The sequence below is a fragment of the Hordeum vulgare genome, chromosome 5H, assembly GCF_904849725.1.
Source record: "Hordeum vulgare subsp. vulgare chromosome 5H, MorexV3_pseudomolecules_assembly, whole genome shotgun sequence".
Lineage (NCBI taxonomy): Eukaryota > Viridiplantae > Streptophyta > Magnoliopsida > Poales > Poaceae > Hordeum > Hordeum vulgare.
Window position 1 is genome coordinate 198,734,514 of NC_058522.1, and position 21,602 is coordinate 198,756,115.

Sequence of the window (21,602 nt, forward strand, 5' to 3'; positions counted from 1 at the left end):
AGGGCCCGGAGGGAGCTGGGAGTATGTTGGGGAGGCTGTTGGGCTTGCGAGGGGTCAAGGGAGGGCACAAGGGGTCTCGGGGCTAGCTTATAAGCCCCGGGCCTGAGGTCTACCGAGGATGGTGCCCACAGGCGTCCTCGGAGCCGACCCTTGTGGTCGTTGGAAAGGGGCTGGGTGCTTGAGGCATTCGTGGTACTCGTCCATGACACAGAGAAGCGAGAGAGAGATGGGGCAAAGCCAGGGTGCCGCGTGTGTGAGTTTGGTCGTTGGCCATGGTGGGCGACCGAAAGCATGCTTAGTATGGGCAGGAGAGAGAGAGGAAGGAGGGGCATGAGAGGGAGGCCCTAGGTTGTCGGGGCTAGAGGCTACACTGCGGCATGGCACAGTAGCGCGAGTTTTTTCACTATTCTGACCTAGAAGACGTAAATAATTCAAAGAACGAACTCGTTCTCAAAAGATTTCACAATCTGACCTGTTTAGAAACGCCAGGAACCGTGGCATTGTTGCGGCACTTAGAAACGTCAGTCTAGTGTGACATTTCTGATCCATATTCAAATGCATGTCTACCTTGCATTGCAACACAAATAAAAACGCCAAGGGTGTTGGCATTTCTAGCCATGCACCAAAAGCCAAGGGTGTTGGTGTTGACCGCCGATGGATGCTCACAGGCTTCTTCCTCCCACGCGCCTTCAGTCAGACATCAAGGCGACCAAAGAGCGATCACAAGGTCAGCGGCAACGGTAGCCAGTCCAACATCCGTCGTCAGTAGACTCGAACCCAAGGTCCCAACTCCACCCGAAGAGCCATGCATACACGCACTCGGCCGACTAGTCTACCGTTGGCTCTCCCGTTTTCACCTGAGCACATGTTCCAGTCAGGTCAGATCGAGAGATACGAAAGGCACCACACACACTCTTGAGCCAGTGAGCATTAAACTAATCGCCACTCTAGACATGATACCCCAATCTAATCTCATCTCATCTCATTTGGCAAATGGAAGTTTAGTGCATGGCTAGCAACGCCAACACCCTTGGCGTTTGGTGCAAGGCTAGCAATGCCAACACCTTTGGCATTTCTATTTGTGCTGCAACGCAAGGTAGACAGGCGTTTGGATATGGATCAGAAATGCCACACTAGACTGGCGTTTTTAAGTGCCACAGCAACGCCACTGTTCCCGGCGTTTTTAAAAAGGTCATATTGTGAAATCTTTTCCGAACGAGTTCGTTCTGTGAATTATTTACGTCTTTTAGGTCAGAACAGTGAAAAAAACCCAGTAGCGCGCTCCACAGCGGCCAAATGGCTGGCATGGCCATGCCTCTATGCTCTCTACACCGCCAAACCTTGTCCACTAGCTGAGAGGGTGTTCTGAGATGCTTTGGGGTAGCTTAGGGTGCAAGACAATGGTAAGAGTGAGAGGGGAGAGGTGCAAGCAGTCTGCCATGGTGAAAACAAAGGGGTAAACATGGTTTTACCCACATCGATCATTGAACCAAAGAAGGAGCTTCTTACTCGTGGTGCAAGGTAACTATAAGAGATTGTGTTAAGAATTGGGGGTCATGGAGATCAAGATAAAAAGTGAAAACAGTAGTTTCCTAGTTTCACCAGAAGGTGTTTGATGCTGTTAGAAAAGCAACTTATCTGTATTGAAGGCCCAAGGGGCATATATATATTACACATGACTTGAGGTGCAAGGAAAGTAAACATAGAATAATAAGGACTCCTAGACTAATAAGGACTCCTAGACTAATAGTAATACTTCCTAACACCCCCCTCAAATGAAAAGTGTATGCAATAGCATTGCATTTGAAGAAGTGTAATAATAAAAAACAATGATAATCCAAATCCGCGTCTTGAGAGTGTCCTTGTAGCATGACGAGTCTTCAAAACTTGTCGAGTTGTCGAAGGAGAGAATGAAGAGATGGCACATCAGAGGTAGACACCACCTCACTTGATGATACAAGATAAGTATCTAGAGAAGATGAGTTATCAAAAGAAGATGGCACATCAAGAGAATAAAGCATTGTGCAGAAAATCATAGTCCACGACAACCGTCGGTGAAATAAGTTCGGCGGATAAGGCACGATGGACGTAGATTGACAATGCGAAAGAATTCTAGACAATCCTATAGAAAACAATAAGGCCAAGTAAGCCACAAAAGTTGCATAGAAAGGATCAAGACCGGAGAAAGGCTAACGGACGAAGGTATGGTGGACTCGCATGGCATGAGAAAACACAAAATATCATCGGATTTATTGAATGCGGCGGAAAACAAGCTAAAAGCTAGGAAGCATACACGACACAAAGATGCAAAATCCATCGTGCATGTAGAACACATTGTACATCTTTTTTTAAGCTAAGCTGTGAAGTAGCAGCAGAAAGCACTAAGAACCTAGCAATAGGTAGCACCACGTAGCAGCAGGCAACACCAGGTGGTAGCGAGTAGCAGCTAGCACCAGCAGGCAACATGGGGTGCAGCGGGAAGAGAGCATGCAATCGGGAGCTAAGGAATACAACACCCACCAAGCTGCATGTACATTGAGTGAAATCGGGGGCTAAGCAGCCAACGCAATGACAAGGTAGCATGCAGCAGCAAGCAGCACGTGTGTAGCAGAGGCAGCGGTGGCCAATAGCACCATGTAGTAGCATGACCAGCACCACGTAGCAGTAGGCCTGAGCAACATCAGTTGACCACGGCAGCAGAAGGAGAACCAGCAGCAGCACGGAAGAGGAGATCTGGCAGGAGGGGGAGCCGGTGATCCAGTGGATTCGATCTGGAAGGCAGAGTACAGCGGATCGGCTGCCTCGTGCTACGAGATCATGTTGGCACAGGGGGTGGGGCGCGTAGGCGGAAGCCCGCAGCCGCGGGTGGAGAGTCAGATCAACAGAGCTAGTAGGGCCAGCGAGGCGGCAAGATCAGGCGGCTGCGGCGGCTGGAGCCGAGGCAGCGCTGGAGTCGGCCGAGGATCTGGCGGGACGGGCGACGTGATCTGCCGATTTGGCCAGCGCTGGTGAGACGAACAGGGAGCATGGCCTTGATCCAGCAACACGAGCGACTCAGCCAGGAGCGGGACCGGGAGCTTCGAGCGACACGAGCTCGAGCGGGAGCCGGGGATGAGGAGCTCGAGCGGGACGAGGAGATCGAGGCCGGCGGCTACGATTGGGGTGGAGGAGATTGAGCGGGACGAGCGGGAGTGGAGCTGGAATGGGATCGAGACGGCACAACAGCAGCAGGACAGGAACGAGAGTTGCAGCAGGAGGAGATCGGGAGCAGGAGCTAGACGATCAGCGGCTGGGGAGCGAGGGAATAGATTGGATCGGGAGGGCGAGTTGCGGCGCCCCAAAAAAATAACCTAAGCTCTAATACCATGTTAAGCTTCGTGCACTAGCCAACGCAACCAAAAGTCCGAACTAATGGAAATGGCTAGTGCAATCCACATATACTGTAACACCCCCTCTCACGTGTGACAAACTCACATATGACTCAAGAGGCCTCTACGTGGACCCAAAGGGGGGCTACCAACAATTTTTTTAATAGAATGCGTAAACCAGGTCTTGAACTCAAGACCTTAGCTCTCATACCATGTTAGAAAAGCAACTTATCTGTATTGAAGGCCCAAGGGACATATATATATATATATTACACGTGACTTGAGGTGCAAGGAAAGTAAACATAGAATAATAAGGACTCCTAGACTAATACTAACAGACTAATAAGGACTCCTAGACTAATAGTAATACTTCCTAACAGATGCAAGTATGGGCAAGTAAATGGAGTCTACTTGCCATGAGATTTCATAGGATCAATACTTAGGTTAAAGTGAGGTTGATCACCAATTTTGGGATTATATCAGAGAAATTTCTAATGTAAACTTGATAAACCCTAGAAATTGGCAGAAATGGTTTTCTCTAGACCTATGCATGAAAATTAATTCCCCCTAATGCACCACTTGGTTTGTTGGCATAGTTTGGGGATTATAGCATGCCAAAAAAAGTTTAGGATCAATTGGAGAAACTTCACAATGCAAATATTCCCAATTCTAGAAATTGGCAGAAGGGGTTTTCAAGGGTTTTCGACAAGGGTATGTGTTCTCCTTGATGAACCACATAGTGTGGATGCATATTTAGGGTATTGGAACATGTCCACAAAATTATAGAGCAAGAGGAGAAACTTGGCAATGTAGAGTTTCTCAAATTTGGTTCTTGACAAAGAGGGTTTTCGAATATTTTGGTGAATCAAATCTACTTGGATTGAGATAACACTTGGCAAGATTATCACATATATCATGTGTGACATGCTAGAATTTTACTCGAATTATTGGAGAATATTTCTTATAAAATTTCAAAAGCTTCGAATGGGCTCAATGGGGTTTGGAGGGTTTTGTCCATTATCTTGAATATCACCATGTTTTGAAACTCTTGTATATCTAAAATATATCTCCACTGAGTTTCCCTAAATTTTCTCAAATATTTTGGAAGCAAGATAATATTTTTCCTCATAATTAAAAGACCATTTCTGGCCTCAGAAAAAAATATTTAAATAAAATAGGAAAATAATGTTTAAAATAATATTTTTGTGGATTTGGGAAGTCTTTTTGATAATAGAACCAAATAAAATATTTGGGGCAAAACATTTTCCTTAATTTGAGAACTTGTAGCGCAAACGAGAGCTCTTGGTTTTTCTGAAAGTCTAAATTAAATAAATGCTCTTTGGTCAAATAATATTTTGTGAAAATAATATTTAGCTCCTATACACATGGTTTGGTCCTTGGGCCAAGATTTGGTTCAAGGAGATGAGCCTAGAGTGTAGGAGGAAGTTCCTGTGATTTTAAAACACAATCAAAGAAGCAAGCAAACAACAATCAAGTCAAGCATCGAATCACACAGAAAATGTTTTAATTGGTCCTAATTGTTGAGCTATGTTAACTTACCAAAGTAAGGAAAAACACAAGCTGTCACAATGACTCACGGTATATAACATACCCGAGGTAAACAACCAAACAATGCCTTCCCCCTGGTAACACTAAACAAAGAGTCAACTAATTGGCCCACGTCCTCATGATGTACATCATACGAGACTCGCTCAAGATTGTACCATCCCTGAGGGGGACAACCATGTGCCCAATGTCTGTGAAAATAGAACATGGTCGCCCTACCATGAACAAATTTGTATCAAGAGAGTGACTCCGCTCTCCCGCCACTTGTAATGTGGACTCTCTGCTAGAATCGACCAAGGCAAACAATAAAGCCCTGTCCCATAAAGGGATATTGTGGGTGTTGTAAGGTTGGGATGGTCAGGAAATCTTAAATCCAATCAGTTTTCAAAAACAAACACATCACTTGTCTTGGTACACCACTTCTTTCTCCAGTGGTTACCAAACTCAACAGCATTTCCCTCGGGCATTTGTATCACCAGACGGGATTTTTTATAAGTCTTTGAAATCATTTCTTTTCCGCACCATGCCTATCCCCATCCTAATACCAAAGCAACTACTAGCATCCTAACTACTTTGCACCCGCACAACCCTCATAGGAAGGTAGGGTCATGTTCAGTGCAAGTATCAACGAGGAAATTAACAAAGGTAATCCACCATGGTGGTCATCGATCCATCGTGATTCAATGCAACGGAATGAACTACTATATACCATGCATAAAGTAGTTTCTTAGACGTGGTAAAGGGCTGCTTGCCTCGTTTAGCAAAGTCTTCGAGATCTTCACAAGCTTCTAGTCCAACTTCGAGCACTTCGTCTACTTCATCAACTATTGTGAGAATCACCCAAAATAAGCAACACAACAAGTAGGAAATAAAATTGCTCAATAAATAGAAATTTTATTTTCTTGGACATATCTGGTCACAAGAAAAATACCTAAAGTTGATCTACTGGAGTTGGATCAATGATGCTTTTTGAAATGTGGAAATGGAGGAAATGATGATTCCATAAGGAGTCTACAGAAAACATTTTTATAAAAATGAGTGGATGTACATGCTAATTAGGGAATGATTTTAGAAGAATTTAGCAAGCGGTTTCATTAGATTTGGAGTTTGAATGTTTTTCCTATGAATTTACTAAGATGAAATAATTTGAAAATGGGCCATTTATTAGACCCAAGAGAATAGATGCATGGTAAAAATGTGAACCATGGCTAGATAATTAGGGAATGATTCTTAGACTATCTAGAAATTTGAATCACTCTCTTTGGAGTTGATTTGAATCCCCTAGAGATTTTGCAAGGTGGGGTTTGAATAATTAAAATTTGAAATTGAACACTAAATAAAAGCTTCCTGGAAAATGGTGCAGCAAACATATTTGGATAGGACATGATTTTATAAGCTCCTAGTAATTTGAACATTTAAATTTGGAGAGCAAATGAATTTCCTATGAATTATCTAGTCTGTGTGAAAAAAGAAAAGGGTAAAAATAAATTACCCAATGGTTCTATCTTACGCGTTGAGCGCAACTTAGCGCCACTCCGAGATGGGCGGCCCAGCTTGCTCGGCCACACTCGTGGAGGGCCATATGGGATGCGTACTACAGGGAGTACGTCTCCTACGTAGGAAGGCGGGCACAGGCGAGACCCGCCTCCACTTGAAGCACCGACCACGGCCGGCTGGCTGCTGATGGGTGGGGCCCGCCTATCGGGTTCATCCCCGACCTCCCGCTTGATCAGCGGAGAGCCAGGGGAGGCAAGTCTGACGCATGCCAGTGCTCATCCCGGTAGCTCTAGCCACCTCATGTGGCGCTCCGGCTACCGACACGCTCGAGGCGATGAGTCGTATGCCTCGATGGTTTATGGGCCTTGGTGATGTCGTGTCCGAGTGCGACATCCACCATAGCGGAAGACGGCATCAGCCCAGATGAGCACAGCGCTACGTTCATTGGGAATGGCAAATGGAGCATGGGGGAGGTTCACACGATGGTGTTGATACTTTGATGAGGGTTAGAGAGGGTGGGATCGGTCACCGTACTTGAATTTGAGCAGAAGATGCCGGTGGGGCTTCGTCCATGGAAACGGGTGGAGTGCATGATTGGAGGTATTGGGGGGTCGTGGTGGTTTGCGGGCAGGAGAGAGATTGATCAGGGGCAAATTGGGGTTACGGGGCGGCCTTAAAATACAGAGATGTTGGTTCATCATGGACGGAAGTCCAGCGAGGTCATGGTCGTCACCAACATGCTCGGGGGCTCTGTGGCCCATGTCAGCTTTCATGGACTTGGTCTCGGACCGGGGGAAGGAATAGAGGGAGGGGAGCGCCAAATGCCCGCGCGTGTGAGGCTGTCCATTGGAGCGTTCTGGCGGCCGCGAGCATGCGAGGAGGGTGACGGGCTATGGCGTGTCCCGGACACCGAGCAACCTTGATTGGCGGGTGGGGAGGCCCGAGGTTGCTAGGGTCGAGAGGTCAAACCTCTTGAGCATGATAGCATGCTCCAGAACGCAAGTTTGGCTGGCAAGCCAGGGCTTTTGAGGTGCTCTGGCATGTCCCCTTGTGTCCACTAGCTGTAGGGGGAGTATAATATTGGAAAAGAACTTAAGATTCCCTCGATGCTCGCTAGGAGAGAGGGGAAGCTAAGAGAGAGAGAGGAATCCTTGTTGGCTAGGGGGGAGTGGTGGTTTCACCCCTTTAATTATAGAGCTAGCTGTTAGGGTTGCTACTCGAGTTGGTGTGGGTCTTAGTGAAGTTGTGGTAAAAGTTAGAAGCCAAGGAGAAGTCATCTAGGGCTCAATTATTGGACTTTGGATTCCATTAGAAGGTGTTTCATCCATGTTTGGGTTGTCTCTGATGCACCAAATGGTGTTGAAACTTAACATGATCAAATAATTAGGATGAATAGGCCTGGTAAACAATTTTGAGATTATTTGATGAAAGTTGCTTGTGCAAACTTGGTAAACCCTAAAAATCAATACAAATTGTTTTATCTAGATCTTTTCATGCAAATAAATACCCTGTAATGCACCAATTGGCGTGGCCGCATTATTTGGGATTCAGAGCAGGCCCAAAAAGTTTCGGACCAAATTGGCTTGACATTGCAAAATTTCCAATTATAGAAATCACGAAGAATGGGCTTTGGAGAATTTTGACAAGCGGGCCTGTTCTCCTTGATGCACCACTTGGTGTGGATGCATTATTAGCGCATTTTAATATGTCCACGGAGTTAGGGAATTTTGACAAGTTGCTCAAGTTTGGATCTAGACACAAAGGGTTTTGGAATATTTTGTTGAATTAAAACTATTCATATTAAGATGAAACTTGGCGAGATCCTCTCCCATATGATGTGTGACTTGGTAGAATTTTCCTGGAATTATTTTAGTTATTTCTAATGGAAACACTTCAAATACTTCAAATACACAGAAAATATTTTCAAGGGTTTTGGTGAGTATTTTGAAGATGACCATGTGTTGAAACTGTTATATATGGAAAATATATGTCCATTGAGTTTCCCTAAATTTTCTCAAATATTTCTGAAGCATAGAAATAACTTTCCCCTATAAAAGACCATTTTAGGCCTCAAAAAAGGTATTTAAATAAAATAGGAAAATATTTTTGAAAATAAATATTTTGTTGTTTTGGGAAGTCTTTTTGATAATAGGACCCAAATAAAATACTTTGGCAAAACATCTCTCCCAATTTGAGGACTTGTAGTACAAACCTCAATTCAGGGGTTTTTGAAAGCTTAAATTAAATAAAAGCTTTTTGGACAAAATAATATTTTATAAAAAAATAGTTTTATGTCCTATACACATGGCATGGTTATTGGGCATAGATTTGGATCAAGGAGACGAGTTTTGAGAGTAGGAGGCTTTCGTGAATTTTAAATCACAAACAAGCACACAAGAAAGAGCAATCAAGTCAAACATCGTAAGCCCACACGAAAAATTAAGTTCTCTTAATTTTTGAGCTATGTTTCCTTAGTAAGGAGAGGAAAAACACAGGGTGTGACACTATAGGTCAATAGCCGGCCACATGTTTACTTGCAAAAGTTTCAGAAGGTTGGCTATGGCATCGACGACTTGGTCATGGTGGCATGGGGAACTTGCACGCGCTTGTGAAGAAAAAGCATGTCATTGGCATTGAAGGCATCAAATTCCTCAAGGGTCACTTATGTAGGGCTTGTGAGTTTGGAAAACAACCAAATCCAAGCATCCCTCAAAGACAATCATGCTTACCACGCGTCCTTTTGAATTTCTTCACATGGAACTCTTTGGACCCACTCATTATGCCACTCTAACCAATGTTGCATCTCTATATGGCTTTTTTATTGTCGATGATTACTCACGTTACACTTGGGCGCATATTATCTACTACAAAACTGAAGTGAAAGAAGTCTTTACATGATTTTCACAAGTGCGGCGACGAATTTCGCGTCAAGATCAAGCACATCACGAGTGCTAATGGTACCGAGTTCAAGAACATTGGTCTTTATGATTATCTTGATGAACTCGGTATTACTCATGAGCTATCTGCCCCATATACTCCTCAACAGAATGGAGTCCTGGAATGCAAAAATAAGACACTCACTACAACAAGGTATCTTCATAAATTCCTCAAGAAGACTTCATAGGACCTCCTCGCTGACAAGAAAACCAATGTAAGTTATATCAAAGTCTTCACTACAAGATGCTGGATTAGAGATCCTCACCATAGTTCTAAATTTGCATTGAATGCACATGAGGGTTTTATGCTTAGTTACGGAAAGGAGTCGCACACCTAGGGAGTCTTCAACACCTACCACAACAAGGTTCTCAAAATTGTAGATGTGCGGTTTGATGAAACTAACCGCTCGCAAAGAGAGTACCTACCTCTTGTGCTAGATGAAATGCCTCTTGAGGAATCCATTAGGTTCAAGGCTACTAAAGATATAATACCCACTGACGAACCTCTACCAACTGATGAAGTCATTTCAAACAATAATGAAATTCATGCTGGCGCAACTAAGGAAAATGATGTTGTGAAATTCCTTAGCCCCATCAAATTCGTCAACCTACTCATCCAAGCATGGCAAATGAAGTGCGGATTGAAAAATTCCTCAACGACATCAATACACCAAGTCCCCTCACTCACTCGAAAGCTTCACATTTGACTAACTTTTCACGGTACTTTGCTTTCATGTCTATCACACAGCCCACCAAGGTGTGAGACCCTAGATTTAGGCACTTTATTTTTCTTTTGAATGTCTTTAAGATTTTATTTGAAATTGCTTTACTATGGATCTGTGGTATGGAAACATGGGAAGATAATATCTTCCTAGTCTCCAAAGTGCCTTGTCATTCTCAAATACTTCCCAATACCTTTTCATTTCCTTCTTAGCCCTTAGCCAAATTATTTTGGTGGCAATATTCCTTTTTCTATTAACGGAGATAATTCTTTTTGCTCTAGGTCGTGAAGCAACCTATATTTCTGTCTCTTCAGAAATTCCCAAATAATTCTCGTAATTTGTTTGGGTTATATATTCGTCAAATATGTCCAAATATTTATGTGTCTAGTTCAAAAATAATTTGAGAATATTATTTTTCCTATTATGCCCTGAATGGCACTCTCTGAAGGAAGTGTCATTTATAGATTCTTGTTTGCCCTCACAATTTTTGTGGACTTCTTCCTACCCATACTTGGGAATCATGCCAAAATTCAAGTTCATTTTCCTAGTAGATTTTCCTCAGCTATTTTCCAAAGTTTCTTTTCATAAAGGAACTTTGTGAAGGAGGTACTAGCTAGGCATATCCAAATGATTTGTAATTTTGATGTGCCCCTCATATGCTCAAATAATAGCTCTCCTACAAACGTGAGCATTTCCCCTGCATCCATGTGAGCCTAGCATCAGATCTTGGTTTGTGGTCATATTTTAAGTTTGTGAATCAACTATATTTTACATTGCTTCATAATTACTAACAAATTTCCCCGTCCTTCTCCTTCCCATATAAACCCTCTCTCCCAAATTTGGGATCATTACATTGCTACAATCTTTACATAGAAATTTTCTTAAGTATTTGTCCTAAGAGATGAATTGTGAAGGAGGTGCAATTTTGTTGTATCTAGTTGATATGAAATTTGTGTAGTGCGTTCATATTCGCAAATTTTGTTGGCTCTTCCTATTTTGCATTTGTGGCTAGTTCAGCACTTTGCACAACAAATACCAGCTAGCCTCATCCTTTTTGGCTGAAATTTTGGCTCAATGGTCACCTTAGTAGATGAAGACCCGCATCCAAATCACAAGACCAATGGAGATGTGCGTCTGCCTTGTCTTCATATCAAACACCTTGTTGTCGGTTTGGAATTTAGCAAGATGCAATCGTATCAGGGGCCCTGTGTTCTTTATTTGCATTTTCGCACTGTGTGGTGAGTAACTCTTCGAGCAGACAAGGTTTGGGTGGGTAGAGCACATCTAACTGTCGCGTTCGCGTGGTGACCATGTGTTTGGCACGCCATGCGCGCACTATGAGAGGTAGAATCCCTCCTCCTCGTCTATTTCCTCGAGTTTTCGCCACCTCTCCATGTGCAGCAGATTCCTCTCGTCGTCGTCCTCGCCCTGGACCCCTCGCCCCCTACGGATTGTTCCTCCTCAAGTCGTCCCCGTCTATGGAACAGAGTTGCCCATGACCGCTTTCTTCTTCCTCCTCATTACTTGCTTCGCAATCTTGCCAAAGCTCCCTCTGACCCTATAAGAGGTTTCCTCGAGCCCTCTCGCAGCTGATCGACCTTCCAAACCCCTCCCCTAGCCCTTGGATTTCCCTAGCTCATACATGGTTGATCTTGCCATCGACATCCCCCACCCGCCCTCTCCTCCCCGCTGCCATCCCCTCCCTACATTTCGGCCCCGGAGATCCCCTCAAGACTGAGGATATTGTCACTATTCCCCTCTCCGGCAAGGGAGCCCTGCCGGTGCATCCCTCCTCTCGCCGTGCTTTGCTGTTGCGGCCCTCCTCAAGCACCCACGCGACCTCCCTCGGGTGCGGGGTAGCCTGGCAGAGCCGCTGAGCTTGTCGGTAGGCCCTTCGGGTGGTGAGGCAATGGCCAGAGCAATGGTCGCCGGCACCCTATGTCATGAGCTGAAAGAAGATGGCTAGGAGGAAAGAGAGAAATAATGTGTGGGTCCTAATCGTTAGTGGGAGAAGCCCCGGGCCTGCTCTGGTAAGTGGAAGCGCATTTTGGTGAAATATGTTTTCCTGGTGGGAAAGCATATTTTCCTTCTACTTTGGGCTAAAGTACGCTTTCTATTTGCAGAAGGTGTATTCTCCCGAAGGCGCTTTCTATTTTAGCCGACACAGACTTATCTATGAATATTCTCTTTTTTAGAATAGTCCCCGTATTTCAGTCGTCCATGCCTTCGCGCCCATAGCTCCAAGTCAGGTGATTCCAAAGACCTGATATTTGTCTTGTCGAGCCCGTTCTTTTGTTATTATTTTCATGATGTTTTCACTTTCTGAAAATGACCATTTGTCCCTTGCTACAAATCAGCCCCTTCTAGAGAGAAGTATTTTCGACGATTCTTTCTGCGAGTTCCTCACACCTATCCCCGATGGATCCTTCATCCGTGGGAAAGCCACGATAGCCACATGCGTGATGTCCTTGCAGTAGCCATGTTTTCCACTTGAATGTTTAATAATTGTTTACTCGGTTACTAGTGTTATTTCTATTTCGGTATGCTTGTGGACCCATGTTCATCTTCAAGCATTCTGCTTGTGCACCCTATTAGTTAGGTGATTACTTTATAGTGTTATTCTCATATGTCATGCTTGTTATTATTACATGTCGGTAATAGTAGAGTTCATCTGATGCATGATTTTCGTCAGTACGTGGGAAATGCATGATAATTGCTATGCCGTGTTCAGCTGCGTCAAGTAGACTAAGTGGTTTGTTATTTTTTATGCTAATGCTTCACATGTAAATGGTAATACTTCTCATACATGCTCATATGCATTGTCATCTCATCCTGTTATTTTATGACTTAGCTCATTTACTTTTCAATTTTAACCAAACATTAATCAAACTTTAACATCTGTTGGCCGAGTCATAGTGCCATCGAGTGGAGCTGACCAGTGAGCCACACTTGCCTCTATGGGAAGGCCTTAATATGGTCTATAGTCGTGCCTCTCATCAGTGCCTCCAGCTAGGGTACGTTTCGTGCGTGTCCTAGCTTGGCCAGGTAGGTGGCAATAACCTTGTGTACCCAAGTTGTGTTCTACCTGGGTTGTCCCAGTTTGGGATGTTTTTTTGCCACGACGGTGGTCGTTGGATGTCCAGAGTGGCATCAGGGCCACCCGTGACTTAGCCCAAAGGGGATTTTGTTGGAGTGGCTAGGATAGTTTCATGAAATAGATTGTTTTTTTTGGAATGTTGTTGGTCCAGACTAATGGAAGCACGAGGCCATGGGTTACGTTGCGTGGGTACAGTGTACTAACCTCTAAAGAGAGTCTATAATCTATCGATAGCTGCACCGGAGATAAGGACCCAGTTCATAGTAGGTCACACTATGAGTCAACGGTAATAATTTTAATCTGCTTAATATACAACCTTGGTCCGATGAGGAAAGAAGTTGGTTGATCTTTATGTGATCATGAGTGGATCACCGTGGTATACTGGATACCATAGTTGGATGATGTTTAGGATGTCATGTGATGATCCCGAGTAAAGATCAAGCTCCTTGTGGTTATGTAATAATCACTATGGTATTGTTAATACCAAGATGCATTTGATCCTGAGTTTATCGTGTAATGTCCATGATGGTAAGTTGAAACATGTGGTGATTATGAGACATGATCGTTACACCATGATGCATGCTAGTATCATCATGCTCATATGATGTTGTTATAGTTGTATTTTATTCACCTTGTACACGCCATGTTGTATCATGCTCATTACTGATCTTTAACATGTAAATGCCATGTTGTTGTTTGCCTTGATTGCTTTGGTTGTTGTGAGCTTGCGAGTACATTCAAAGTACTCACCTGGCATGTTATGCCAGTTTGCAGGTCATGCCATCATTGATTGCTTGACCCATTGGCAAGCTAGGATAAACATTCCAGCCAGAGTCCCTACAGAGTGGAGTTCACAACCGTCATTGTTGTCGTTCCATTTCTAGAAGTTATTCCACTGCTTCGATTTGTTTTGGTGCTAGCATAAAGCAACCTGAGCAGGTGTAGTGCCGTCGTGCCAATGTAATTCGTTGCGATATCGGAACCATTGTATACTTATCATTTGTAATAAAGAGCTGATTTGTTCTATGCCAAGCAATGTCGTATTCCAGAAGGCTTTATATCTCGGTTGGAATATGGGGCGTTTCATTCTCTCCGAGCCGGGGTGTGTCGGGACCCCGATCCTAAGCCATAGGAATCCAGCCAGTAACACATCGCATCCCTTTTGTGGTCTCACGCACGGTTAACTCCACGGCTACAGCCTTACCTTAGCCGGGACCGTTTGCGTCTTTTGACTCACGTATGCGATAGTGTCGCTAGCAATCCAATGTCAAAGAACCCGAATCGACATGACTAGTTATAAACCAAAGTGGCAGTACCGCACAAGGACAGGCATACATGACCCAACAAAGCAGGCGTCGGTCATCAGCGAATGTAGACGAGTTGTAGCATGCTACAAGGACTCCATTACATCGCGTGACATTTCCCCAAAGGGGACAGACACAGCAGCTAAGAAGGATAGATGTCGGTCAACCAATGTGTCCGGAGCAGTAGCGAACTACCAAGGCTCATTGGATCACAAAGGGGCATTTCCTTGTAAGGAGTGCTACTAAAGTTCACGACTAAGTAATCGAACCCCATACATATCAAGTATGACACACGTACGCATGGCATACCGATATGTATAGATACATTGATGGCATCACAACATAACCATAAACATACAAGCTTTATTTAAAAGGCTCGGAAGAGCCACACACATAATATTACACATTAAGGGTCTCACGACCCATAATAGCAATCATTCAGTTACAAGCCAGCGGAAGAGTTTAAACTGTCTGAGTACAGACAGGGCAACTAGAAGGCACATGGCCTGACTATAGTACAGATCTAACGTAGGGCCAGATCGTAGCTGGGACACCAGCTAATTCTCATCGTCGATGTCTACGAAGAACCCTCCATTAGGGTCATTAGCAACCTCTGCAACATTTATTAAACAAACATGAGTACGAAGGTACTCAGCAAGACTTTAGGATAACTAACTACTCATGCATGGTATCAAAAGGTATTGTGGGGTTTCATGCGGAAAGCCAGCATTTGACTCGTGGCTAGACAACTTGCATTTTTAAATAATTTTGATAACTTGATTTCTCGCACACGAGTCCACTAACACCACAACAATACACTATCGTGGAATCATCCCGTCTCCATACGGAAATGCCATCCACGACACTCACGCTTATCTTGGCAATTTTATGAGTAGTCATTTAAGTTATTTATGAACAACATATGTCTCCAAGTAGTCCATATCCGCGGACGCGGCTATTCGAATAGATCATAACCCTGCAGGGGTGTACTTCGTCACACACGCTCTCGCCACTTATCGCCATGTGCACGTCATGCACCTCGGCAACCTTCAAGCGGAAGCCCAGCGAGGGAGTCGGCCACGACCGTTAACCACACTAGTACCTAGTCCAGGTTTATCGCCTATCCGAGAGTAACCCGTACGGAAGTCCGGCCGGGGTTTCCACCACGGCCTCAAACGATGTGCGCAGGGTTCCCGAGCCCACCATCCGGGTGCCACTTGGTACACCGTGCCACTGCCTACCGCATCACGGCCCACCTCTCAGGTCAGCACCATGCTCGGCCTCGAGCATTACTATAAACACCAGAAACTACTTGCAACTCCTGGACCGAGTACTACGCGATTAATAGGCCGAGCGGGGTCATATTTCAGGGCCCAGCATGTGGTAGTATCTAGTCTTGGATTACATACACGGAACTCAGTTCCTATGGACGGTTCAAATGAAACAACCCGCCATGTACTCCTACACAGCCTTTCACCGGTACCTTTACCAAATCAGGTTCAACACACAACCTTTACTTACCGAACATATTCTCACAATTCTGTTCATCTCCCAGATGACAGACCATACACAACTCTAAGCATAGCATGCATAGCAGGATAAGGCACATCATAGCTCAGGCAACTACCAGGTATGCTAGGTTGCAAGGTTCGGCTATTTACTGTGACAAGCTTAGGTCATGCAAAGGAAGTGGGTTCAACTAACGTGGCAAAAGCAGTTGTAGCATTTGATCCTAATGCAATAAATAAGTGCAGGAGCAAGAACATGGGAATTATCGGGATGATCAAAAGTGTTGCTTGCCTTGTTGCTCAGAGGAGGAACGATATCCGTCAGACGGATATTCGGTGGAATCCGGGGTGTGGAGCCTACCGAAATGAATGGAAACATTCAATAACAATCATATAAATCAAAATGATACATGAGCATGGCATGAGAATGCAAGGTGACAAACTATTATAATCAGCATGTGTTAGGTTTGAAATTGATTTGCACCACATTCGAATATCAATTCAAACGAGGTAGTCTCGGATACCGGTTTAATTGATTCGACCTGATGCTCAGATCAACTTGATGTTAGCATGCATGAGATGTCATGTTAAGGTACTGATTTGTAATTAGGACAGTGTGTGATCATGGCATTCATAATGAAATTTGAATATTTTCCAAATTCCATTTAAAAGTAATTATAAGAATTGAATTATTCCTTATTCTACATGTTAGGGTCCTGTGACTTCTTCAAACATGGTTGAAAATAGAATATTCAGAATCCTTGAATTTTTCTGATAATTTTTCATATATAAATTATTTTCATTGGAGTTATAGATTAATTTCTATGATTTTTACAAGTTTTAGCAATTTCCTGGAATTATTTCTATACTGGAAATTCTCTTTATTGCATCAGCCTGACGTCAGCAGGTCAGCCGACCTGTTCAGGTCAAACCTGAAAGGGGGACCCACTGGTCAGTGACCCAGGGGCTAACCCCGCGCTGACCAGCCCCTAATTGGGGTTTGACCAGGCGTCGGGCCCTCTAGCAGTGACTGAGGGGAGGGCAATTACGCCCTAATGGTCGGCCACGTCGACGCCCACCGGAGGGTGGTCGCCGGCGACCAAGCCCGCGGTGGAGGGCTCGCTGGAGACGACCTAAACGGCGCTGCACGGCACCAATTCGAGCGCGGTTTGCAGCTACGGGACGCTGGCGAAGTAGCCGATCTGGCAGGGGCATCAGGGGAGGCTAGGGTCGCCGGGAGAGGCGCCGGCGACGAGCCGAAGCGGCGGCCGAAGCTCGGCCTCCCGCGGTTGATGGCTCTAGGGCACGGGGAGGATAGCTGATGGGCTCATCACACTCCTGGAGGCTCCAGGAGCTCGAACCCTAGCTCGAGCGCGTGGAACAAACACCACAGCGACGGCGACGACATGACCGGCGGCGAGGAGCTCTCGGCCTTGGTGGGGAACGGGGATACGGTGCACGGAAGAGCGTGGGGTGAGAGGGGAAACGAAGACGAGCTCACGGCGGTTCTGATAGTGTTGTTGTAGGGCTCGGGGGTGCGCGGGAGGGAGCGAATCGACGGGAGAGGTCCGGCGGCCGGAGGTGGAAGACGATGGCGTTGGGGGCGATGCAGAGCTCGGAGAGACTTCGGTTTCTGCATGGAGGACCGGCTCGACGAGGCGGAGCTAACGGCGTGCTCAGCAAGAGGATGCTAAGGCTAGGGGCACGGGCAGCTCGAGCTTTGCTCGGCTCCAATGGCGGCAGAAGGGGGAGGAGAGATCCGGGAGGAGGAAGAGAGCTGACGCTGGGAATGGATAGAGGAGGCCTCGGGGAGCTTATCCCCGGCCTTGCCAGCGCGAGGCGGCGACCAGGCGGGCGCACAGGTGCGTGGCCGCGCCGGAGAAGGCGGCGGCCACCTCCTGCTCCTACTGGCGCGAGAGAGGAGACGACTCAGGGAGATGGGCCGGGCCAGGCTAGCCGACAGGTAAGAGTTTCCCATTTTTTTCTGTTTTTGTTTCTGTTTTAGCTATTTCAATATTTTGCTATTTATTTCAGCTCCAAAAAAAATGCAAAAACTATGTTAAGCACCCTAGAATGTTTGTTGGAATATTTCCAACCATTCCGAAAGTTTTCAACATTTTTGAAAGTTTAAAGTTTCTGATTTCAAATTTAAAATTTGAAACCAGTGGCTTTTTGCATTAATTTAAAATGCTTAAAGTGTCAAGAAAATAGTTTTCTCCAATGCACATTTACTTTCATCATTTATCAGAAAGTTTGAACTTTTCTTGAGGCCATTTTGGGTTCATTGATTTTAACTAGTTTGAGATTTTCTTTATTTAAAGTAGTGGCTAGGGTTTTGAGTTTTTCCTTTGCCACTTTCTTGTTCTTGTTGGAAAATCATAGATGCAAATGCAAAGAAGATATGAGCACAAGACTAACTTGCTTAAGGGTTAGGGATGTGACAACTCACCCCCACTCAAAAGAATCTCGTCCCGAGATTTAGAAGTCGTCGGGAATAACGCAGCTTACTCAAGTCGGAGACGATCCTCTCTTTCCCAAGTTGCCTCCTTTTTGGAATGATTTGACCATTGAACTTTAAGAAACTTGAGGTTTCGACGTCGAGTGGTACGCTCAGCTTGATCAAGAATACGCACGGGGTATACTCGGTATGAAAGGTTATCTTGGAGATCAAGCGTTTCGTGGTCCACTTCACGGATAGGATCCGAAAAGCAACGCCTGAGTTGCGAGACGTGGAAAACATCATGAACCTTGGAAAGATGCGGAGGAAGTTCCAACTGGTAGGCAACTTCTCCTCGTTTGGCAAGAATGCGAAAAGGACCAATGTAACGAGGAGCTAATTTGCCCTTGATACCGAATCGATGGGTACCCTTCAAAGGTGTAACCCGAAGGTAAGCCTTCTCGTCAATTTCAAAGGTCACAGCCTTATGATGACGATCATATTGGCTCTTTTGACAATACTGGGCTGTTTTCAACTTTTCACGAATAATGCGAACCTGCTCTTCTGCATCCTGGATCATATCCGGGCCAAAGAGTTGCCTCTCTCCGGTTTCTGACCAATTAAGAGGTGTTCGACATCTTCGTCCATAGAGAACTTCAAAAGGGGATTTGCCCAAGCTTGATCGATAACTATTGTTATAAGCGAATTCGGCGAATGGAAGGCACTTTTCCCCTATTCATACCGAACGATATAACACAAGCTCGGAGCATACCTTCTAGGATTTGATTCACTCTTTCTACTTGACCACTTGATTGGGGATGGAGAGCAGTGCTAAAAGATAGGTGAGTCCCCATGGCATTCTGAAAACTTTCCCACAAGCGAGAAGTAAAGATACTTCCACGGTCCGAGTTAATCTCCAGGGGAACACCATGAAGAGACAATATTCGAGAGATATATAACTCTGCTAGCTGGCTAGCTGTTATACTCTCACGAACAGGAAGAAAATGAGCCACTTTGGAAAGACGGTCAATGACCACAAAGGTAGCATTATTCCCTTTCTTGGTCTTGGGAAATCCGGTAATGAAATCCATGCTAACTTTATCCCATTTCCATTCAGGAATAGCTAGAGGCTGAAGGGTGACAGCAGGCCTTTGATGTTCTGCCTTAACTCGACGACAAACGTCGCAGTTAGCAACGAACTCAGCAATTTCTCTCTTCATCCTAGTCCACCAGAACCTCTGGCGTAGGTCCTGATACATCTTAGTACTACCGGGATGAATGGTGAGAGGAGAATCATGAGCCTCCTTAAGGATTAACTGCCTTAAATGTGGGTTCTTAGGAACCACTAAATGATTCTGGAAGAACACAACACCTTGATCGTTCATGGAAAATTCTTTAGCGTTTCCGCTAAAAATATTCTCCTTGATCCGTGATATACCCTTGTCACGCTTTTTGACAGCTATGATTTGATCCCTAAGAGTAGGCTTCGCCACCAGGGTAGAAAGGAATCCTTGAGGAACAATATGAAGATTCAACTTCCGAAAGTCCTCATAGAGATGTGGTTGACCTTGTTCTAGCATCAAATTGTTACAATAAGATTTACGACTTAGCGCATCGGCCATAACATTGGCCTTCCCCGGGGTGTAAGTTATCCCTAAGTCGTAATCCGAGATCAACTCAACCCACCGTCTTTGCCTGAGATTCAAATCCGGCTGGGTGAAAATATATTTCAAACTTTGGTGACCAGTGAATATTTCGCAACGATTACCCAGAAGGTAATGTCGCCAGGTTTTTAGTGCATGGACCACGGCTGTAAGCTCAAGATCATGTGTGGGATAATTATCTTCATGTGGACGCAACTGTCGAGATGCGTATGCGATCACATGATGATCTTGCATGAGAATGCAACCTAATCCTTGTCGCGAGGCGTCGCAATAGATAACAAAGTCCTTAGAAAAATCTGGTGGTAGCAACACAGGTGCGGAAGTCAGGCGTCTTTTCAGTTCCTGAAAACTATGCCCACACTGTGGTGTCCACTCGAACTTTTTATCTTTCTTGAGGAGTTCAGTTAGAGGCTTTGCAACCTTGGAGAAATTCTCGACAAAGCGGCGACAATAGCTCGCTAGACCAAGAAAACTCCTAACTTGCTTAACCGATTCAGGTTGAGTCCAATCAAGGACAGCTTGAACTCTCTCGGGATTGACAGCAATACCCTTACCAGAGATTACGTGTCCTAGATAGGTCACTTCTGGTAGCCAGAATTCACATTTTGAAAATTTGTCATAAAGGTGATGCTCTCGAAGTTTCATCAATACCAGCCTTAGATGCTCGGCATGTTCTTGTTCATTCTTCGAGTAGATGAGAATATCATCGAGGTATACCACGACGAATTTATCCAAATACTCCATGAAGATTGAGTTCATCAGTCGAGAGAAGGTGGCTGGGGCATTGGTTAAACCGAAGGACATAACGGTGTACTCATATTGGCCATAACGAGTAACAAAAGCCATTTTTGGAATGTCCCCGTTCTTAATCTTGATTTGATGGTATCCCAACCTCAAATCCATTTTGGAGAAGACTGAGGATCCAGCGAGCTGATCGTACAGATCGTTGATCCTGGGGAGCGGATACTTGTTCTTTATGGTGACCAGATTAACTGGTCGGTAATCTACAACCATCCGATCCGTTCCGTCTTTCTTCTTGACGAAGAGGACGGGACAAGCCCAGGGAGAAGAGCTAGGACAAATGAAACCTTTGTTCAAGGCCTCATCTAATTGCTTCTTAAGTTCGGCTAGCTCCAGGGGTGCCATCTTATATGGTCTTCTGGCTATTGGGACAGTTCCCGGAACAAGATCTATCACAAACTCTACATCTCTGTCAGGTGGAATTCCTGGCAGTTCCTCTGGAAAAACATCCGGAAAGTCACGGACTACCGGAATGTCTTCGAGTTCCGGAAGAGGGTTGGCATTTAGGGAATAGAGTTGGCATTTGGCAACTCGAGTGGAGACATCTACTATCTCACCCGAGGGATGGGTAAGCTGGACATTTCTAGAATGAGTATCAATCTTGGCATAGTGAGCTGACATCCAATCCATGCCCAAGATGATATTAATATCCGAAGATTTCAAGGCTATCAATGAGGCTAGAAAAACTAGCCTATCTACTAG